The following is a 7827-nucleotide window of genomic DNA, read 5'->3' on the forward strand; positions in this document are numbered from 1 at the left end:
CATAGAGGTGTTTTATTTTAGATTTTCCTCAAAAAAAAAAAATCTCCTTTTACCATTTGTTGATCACAGATGTTAATATGAAAAAAAAGAGCTACAGAACCTTGCTGGTTTTTATCTTTACAGTTTTTATAGACAAGTTAAAACTTTTTCAAGTATCAGTATCTTCCAAAAATCTTCAAAGCTAAACTTTGATAAAAATACCTGCAACAGATCAACGACCACTTTTCAGTATTCCCCTCAATAACATCCAAACCCCAAACATTTTATCCATGACACCGAGCCTCAATCACAAATATGACTGGTACTGTAAAACTGCTGATTGCAATGGCAAATCATGTCCTCTTCTACTAAGATGTAAGTTTTTGCTGGCTTTAGCCTTTCCTTAGTAATTTCAGAAAGGCTTTTTGCTATAATCTAAACCTACCCAGCTGCTTTATCATGGACTTGCAGTGGCACACTACTTAAGATGTAATAAACTACAGTGTAATTAAACAGCAAATGTCCATAAGTAAAGTAATTTTCTCTATTCTATCTGTTGATATTTCACAGCTTGAATGCTCTTTAATTATTTATTAGTTTGCTTGTTTGCTTATTTCAGTTCTAAAAGGCCACAACAAATTCAAATCCTCTATGGAAGTAGACTCTATTAAAAAAAAAAAAAAGAAGAATATATACAGGAAAGACAGTCCCAACTGTACAATTAGACAACAGGGGTGAGGAGGTACGTGATATAAAAATGAATCAATGAAGAATCAAAACATGAATGTGCTGGCAGCTCTGACTTTTAGTTTTTCCAGTCATTGGCATGCTAAACTTTGAAATCCTAGCTGAGTGATGTAAATGAGTGAATCCTTTAGACACTGAAGGTATGAATCCTTTTAGACATAAACTATTGATCAAGTCTGGGACTAAGTCTAGATCCAGCTGCACAAATACTTCTTCTGAGAAGGAGTTTAGGACATGAGGGCATATTTATGCTCATGACTCAACAGGAGCATCTCCCTGACAATTCTGACCCTCTCCACTGTGCAGTAAATAATCGATGTACCTGGCCATTAAAACTTGCTAAACCACCGGTGCATTTACTCTGTTGGACTCTGTAATATCAATAAAGTTTGTTGTTGTTTCTCTCTTGTGAATGATGTGCACAGGCCCATCAACAAGAAAAGGTGATACTGGAATGCAGACAAATATGAGACTACAGTGGTATTGCACAGCTGCTACCCACCAAATGTCTAATATAGCAGAAGCAAGGAAAAAATGTGGAATACTTCTAGTTGTCTTGTTTCATAGAATAATGAAACAAAGCTGCTTCTAGGTCCCATTACAGTGTCTGTAAGTGGCTCACATACTTTGCATCTCTCCTTTCTTTTCTTCGTGGCCCCTACTGTTCCTATGATATGCAGAGAAAGTCACCAGAGGATTAATCTACAGTTTAACTATATTTATTCGGCATATTTTCCACACACTATGAGAGGCTGAATCCATGTTTACAGGAGAATTGGCATCCCAAGAAAGAAGGAGCACTCTGTTGACTGCTGCCTTGCAAGCACTCTGTTTCACAATTTACAGTAGGTAATAAGTAAATGTTTGCACAAATTAGAGCTGATTTAAGTGCAACAAAGTAAAAAAAAAAATACTACATGCAAACAGAAGATTTTGTAGTGCATCAGATTGATGAAAAATTAAGCTGTATACAAAATTACCATCTAGGCATTCCATATTCATATTTGACAGCACTGTATGGTTTTCTTTTAGACATTTTTTTTCCTAACTTGCACATTTTTTCTAATGTGTCCTCTGCCTAACATGAAAATCTGCTCCATAGGCCTGTTGGCCAGGCAGAATTGTAAGATAGGGGCATTCTATGGCTGTTTGTACAGCAACTGTTCTGCATGTATGTCCGTGTTCGTGGTTCAACATGACACTATGGACACATCATTATTTTTTGCATTTTCTCTCCATTGTCTTTCCAATGCTTTTGAGACTAGTCTAAGCTGAATTGCAACATCAGAGAGGCTGATCTAGGGCTGATCCCATCCAAAAGAACTCAGATAACTTTCACTTTGCCTAGCAATGGTTGGAGTTTCAGCTGTTGGAGAAAACTGTTTTAAAAGACATATAAAGGACAGGGAGAAATAAATTTTTTTTTTGTCTGTTCCTCTGGAGAGCAAAGGTATCCAAAGTGCAGTAGCTGGACCTTGGTTCTTCCAAGGCTGTGTCCAGTCTGTGTTTTGATATTGTTCCTTGTGTCCCTGGTTCTTTTCCTCCCCTAGAAAAAGGCCTTTTTTGTTGCTTCCTTCTTTTGATTTTCCTGCCCTGCCAGTCTTGTTTATAAATTCGTAAGTGCTTCCCAGAATTCATTTTCTTTGTCCAGCAAGGAGCTTCATCATATCCACCAATCACCTCTTCCTCCTTTGCCCTCCTACATGCTCTGCTCTTCAAAATTGCCTCTGTCTAGGTTATCTTGTCAGTAAATGAGATTCAATATTAATAAACCACTCTTTCTTACAAGGTCGGATTTTTGCCAGTTCCTCCACTGCCACCTTATTTGGCCAGGTGGTTTTGGTGTCTACAAGCCTATCTGAATATCAATGTTTCTTCCTCATTCTTTAGAAGTGTGCTTGTAACTTATGTGCTTCAAAACCTTTAGTTATATCCATCCACACACAAGGAGGAATATGATGTCTCATTCCATGGTCCCTCTTGTTTAGCAGTGAAGACATATTTCTCATGTCTGACATTAACATTTACTTAATTTTACATCAAGCCTAACACAATAGTATCTGATTGCTCGAGTCCTCTCCATACCTCTAAAATAAGAATTATTATTAAATCATTATCATGTTTGCTAGTGAAGATGATGATTACAATAACAAATACTCTTCTCCCTCAAGAGCTTTCCTTGTGTTAGTCAGAAAAACTGTGTTGCTAATCTCAGGGCTCCCTGATTCCTCTCAGCTTCAGTGGATGAATTGCTGTTGTTCTTTCCTGCATTTGTGAATGTTTTTGCTATTTCTACAAATCTTTCCTACTTCATATGTGGATTCCAATTAGGAAATTTCAGGATGCAGAGAAGACACAGAAAGGTATTTCTGATGGACACAGCATGACAGTGTATGGATGTTGTTTCAAGAACTATTTTAAATATTTCCTGACTGTATGCAGTGAAAATGATACTCTGAGGTAGGAGAAGGCATTTTAAGTAGATTATGAAGTTGTAGAAAACATTTTAAAATAAAGGTTCGTAGTCTTTCTTGCCACTAAATAAAATTACAGCATTATCTTGTCTAGCATAAAAAGTTTGCTATATCTGATTTCTGATTTCTTGAATTAAAATGCCTGTTCTGCAAATACGCAACTGGGATCAGTAACAGCTCCAAATAAGTCAGAGCCTTCCTGGAATATGAAGTATGAAAAAACAGTCTTTTTTTCTCCCCCCTGCCTTTCAAAAAAAAAGGAAAATTTAAATTTTATGGCCATAGATCAGTGTCTCTGATGTAGTATTTAAGACCTGAAAGTATTGGCTTGAAGGGTTTGGTAAGAAGCTAGACTTGTAAGCTCCTTGCCCCAAAAAGCTGTACCTTGAGAAATATGTATCCTTCACAGCTATATTCAGGGGATCTCATAAGTTCTGGACTGGAAACTTTCCTATTAAACTTACTGCTATTGAAGTATTGCAATTTCATATTAACTACTACAGGTTTCTCAATTGCTCTTACAATAGGCCCTTTTGCTACACTGAGGCAATAGCCAGTTTGCAGACATTTCCAAAATTCTATGGACAAAATTTTTGGAGGACTCACATTATGTAGGAAAAATAGCCTAATAAAAATTCTATCTGCTTCTTTTCTCCCTGAATCCCTCAGGAGGTCTCTGTGGATCACTGTCACTCCTGTACACTTGTAATCCTACTGCTGCAATTTTAAAACCTTTTAAAAAGTGCCTGTATTTTGTATTGGTAAATAAATAATGGCTACATATGATTTTTCTTCTTTAAAAATTGAATGCTCTTTGGGCTCTTGTTATTACTTCTGTGTAGTACTAAATGTCAGGTCAGTGAGACTGTTTTCATCTCTGCAAAATTACTCCCAGGTCTGTTATTAAAGAGGCAGAGTTAGCAATAAACATTGTATTAAAATTTTAGTAATAGTAATAATCTAACAATTGCAGCAGCATTTCAGTTTTTACCTACATGTGTTGGGGGCCAGTTGGTGATTTTTGGAAAATTGTTGTTAAATAGAACATCACTTGGTTAAAGGTTAGAGTGCATGTGATAGATTGCTAGTTAAACTTGTGGAAGAGAACATGCAGTTTGTGCTATCCATATAGAATAGACCTGAGATACAACCTTAAAACCTGAGTAAATCCTGGTAACTAAGGATTTGTGACATTAGCAATGAGTTCCCAGCAGCTCAAGTCACAAGCTCCATTTGCAGTACCAGAATAACCTGAGGCAAGGACGGGTATCCAGCCCTCCAGCAGCCCTACTCAGGCACAACTGAGGTGCTGAGAATCAGTGTGAAGAATGCCCAGAAGAAACTGGGGAATTGGTGACATCATGTCCTGCAGAAGCGTTCCCGGTCAGGGCTGGACATTAGTCCCGTTTCCTATGTTCATGGAGTTGTGGTGCTGCCTAGGCATACATTTACAAGGTATGCATTTGCCAATGGATATAGCCAGCAGACATCATAGATCTCAAATCTTCTTTATCCCTTAGGTGATATATCTAATTTATAGACATCCGAGTAAATACTCTACGAACATATGATTGAATTTAAATTTTGTGTTGTAGACAGGAAGATGGAAGGTACAGAGTAGATGGGAGTACAGCAAACTCTTGTATTAATGCCTGACTGATTCTATGATTCTGGCATCAATGGCTGACAATAACCATGCAGCACATGCAATCCTATAATGTCCTTGGAAATACCAAGAAAAAGGTACAGTAAGTCATACTTAAATAAATTAATTTCCTGTCATTTCATGGCAGGTAACAGGGGTGGGGTTTCATCTTTGCCGAAGATAAAATTGTGTTTCTGACACAGTGCAGTAGGATACACAGACACAGGAAAATGTATAGAATAGATATGATGGATATTAAATAATTTTTTCCTGTTCTTCCTAGGTTAATAACAACATGGTCATTTTGAAAATATGCATTTTCAATAGGAGAGGCAGCACTAAGAATCAAGATTACTGAAAAAGCTGTTAGTAACTTAAAAACAAAAAAAGGCTTACAGAATACATAGAGAAATACAGAATCAAAAAAAAGAAAATTGGAAATCTTCTAAAATCTAATTTCCTTACAGAGGTATTTATTGTTATGTTTGAGATTATTGGCTGAGTCCTGCCATTTGCTATACACCCTATCTCAGTCCTTAAGATTAAACAAAACTAAAATGCTTTTTCACACCATGCCAGAGGGCTAACATTGTAACTCAGGAACCCATCTTCATGTTTCCAGAAGAACTGAATGCATCTCTGATTTGTTTTATTAGAAGATCATTGCCATAAAGAAGATTATTTTTCTTGTTCACATGACTGGTGGTGTAATACAAATTTAATTATGAGCAAATATGCAGTGCAGTGTATCCTCTTTTCCCCACTGGTACATGAGTTACAGCAGACTCACAGGTGCTCTCCTCTGAACCTCTGTGGTCCATCCATGGTGCTGTAACCATGGCTCCCAACATCAAGTTTGAAAGCAGTAATTTAGAATTACTGACTCTCTGTAGCAGTCAGATCTGCAAGGGTCTGCATTCCAATTATCAGGGGCTGATCTTTGACTTGCTCATTTATTAAAGATGTGGGACTATAAAAGGGAACCAGTGAAGAAAATGCAGAGTATCCTGTTACACTGTCTTAACCACAAAGCTGCAATCCTGAGTTTCCTTCACCATTACTCCCATCTGACAATTTTTCAATATTCAGAGACCAGCTTGCATTCCCTCTTGCTGACTGGATAGAAATTGCTCCAGGGATTGCTTCTCATTTGCATTTTCCTAATAATGCTACCATTAGCCTTGATAGCTTTGTTGAGAAGGTTGCAGAAAGTAATAAGTATATTCATCTAGGATCTTGTGCTTTCTTGTTTGGCTTATTTTGAATTAAGATTTTTTGCTGTTGAGGAGAATTAATTGAAATAGTGCTTCAGCCTTTATTTGGAAGGCAAAGTTTGCTCTCATACTGGAAATGCCCAGTGTTCCTCCTGCTATCTTTGCCCAGTCACTAATTATCTCTTAGCATTTATAAGTTATCCTCCCTCTAGCTTAGATTACTAGTGCTTGGGTGAGATACAATGAAAATGTTCTACTAAATCAACTCATTAATTTGCTAATGATCTGTTAATTAATAAGTTGACGTGGTGGTGTTTGGTCATAGGTTGGACTTGATCATCCCAGAGGTCTTTTCCAGCCTAATTGATTATGTGATTCTGTGTGATTCCATGATTCTGTAATTGTCCTCATCTGGTTTTGCTCAGCCAAAACTTCAGAATGGAGAGCTAGGAACAGTAAAAACCAAATATTGGAAAAGTGTAAGGTGCAGTAAAGTGACTGATCTCTCACTTTAGGATTATCGAAGCAATTATCAATATTATTGGTAAACAAAGCAGAGTTGCACAAAGATGTGGAAACTGTGTTACGAGCACTAGCTACAGATTCCTGTAAGACACAAAACTGAAACTAAATAAGTAATTGATGGCTACACAAAGATTAAAATAGATCTCTCAGCAGTATGGGTAGAGAAACCGTTTAAACAACTACAAGGCAGGAATTAGGAGAAATAAATGGCAGTGATTTTTTTTTTCTGCTTTCTATGGCAATATTGGCATGGAAAGGATGAAAAGGGAATAAAGAAATAATACATCAGAGAAAGGTGACAAAACAATTAAGGCACTGAGGTTTTTCTGTCCAAGGTGACTGCTTGTAGAGGGTGAGGAAACCTTGCCACTAGGGAGTGTAAAACAGAAGACAGTCATTCAACTCTACCTGATGCTCCTCGTGAGACAGGTGCTGCCATGTTAGAAGGAGCAGAGTGCATGAAATAAAGTAGATTTGCACATGGACAGAAAGGAAAAGAGATAATGATGCACACAAAGTAAATAGGACAAAAGTCTGTTTGAGAAACTCCAAAAATGCTGCACTTAATTATGACCTTAGGGCAGGTGCCCACAAGTCACTTCCTTTTTTTATGCTTTGAGTCTTCTGTAAAATGATCCTGCTTCATCTGTTGCCTATTTTGCTCTTAAAAGGAAATCATAATTATTTGGGAAAGGACTTTCCCTGGTGCATAATGGTTTTTGCATACAGAATTCCTGAACTGTGGCCTTAATCCATTTGAGAATGGGGTCTGTTCATCACTAGAGCCCATATGCTCACTCCCTAAATGCATGCAGTACACAGCCTATCATAAAACATCCTGAAGGGAGGGACGATAATAACAGAGATAAGTCTGATAATTATAGTAATACTTAATTATTTACTGATAGATCTCTAGGTTAGACATAATTGATTCTGAAAGTGAATGAGACCTGTATTTACCCAGGAAACACATGGTTTTAATGCAGTTGCTGGAACAAGCTATTTGCACCAGAGGAATTATGAGCATTTCAGGATTTACATTACTAGTCTCTTCCAGCTCACCACATATTTAGAGGGCATATTTAGCTAGGCAAGGCTGCACAGTTTCTGCCTCTGCTCTGCTGGTTTCAGGAATGAGCATATTGGACTTAATTTTCCAAACTTGTCAGCCCAACTCTCACAAGCATTACATTCAATTAGGAGGAACACCAAAACCAATTTAAAACAAATGACAAAAGAAGGA

This window comes from Passer domesticus, chromosome 3 (genome assembly GCF_036417665.1).
Source record: "Passer domesticus isolate bPasDom1 chromosome 3, bPasDom1.hap1, whole genome shotgun sequence".
Classification (NCBI taxonomy): Eukaryota; Metazoa; Chordata; class Aves; order Passeriformes; family Passeridae; genus Passer; species Passer domesticus.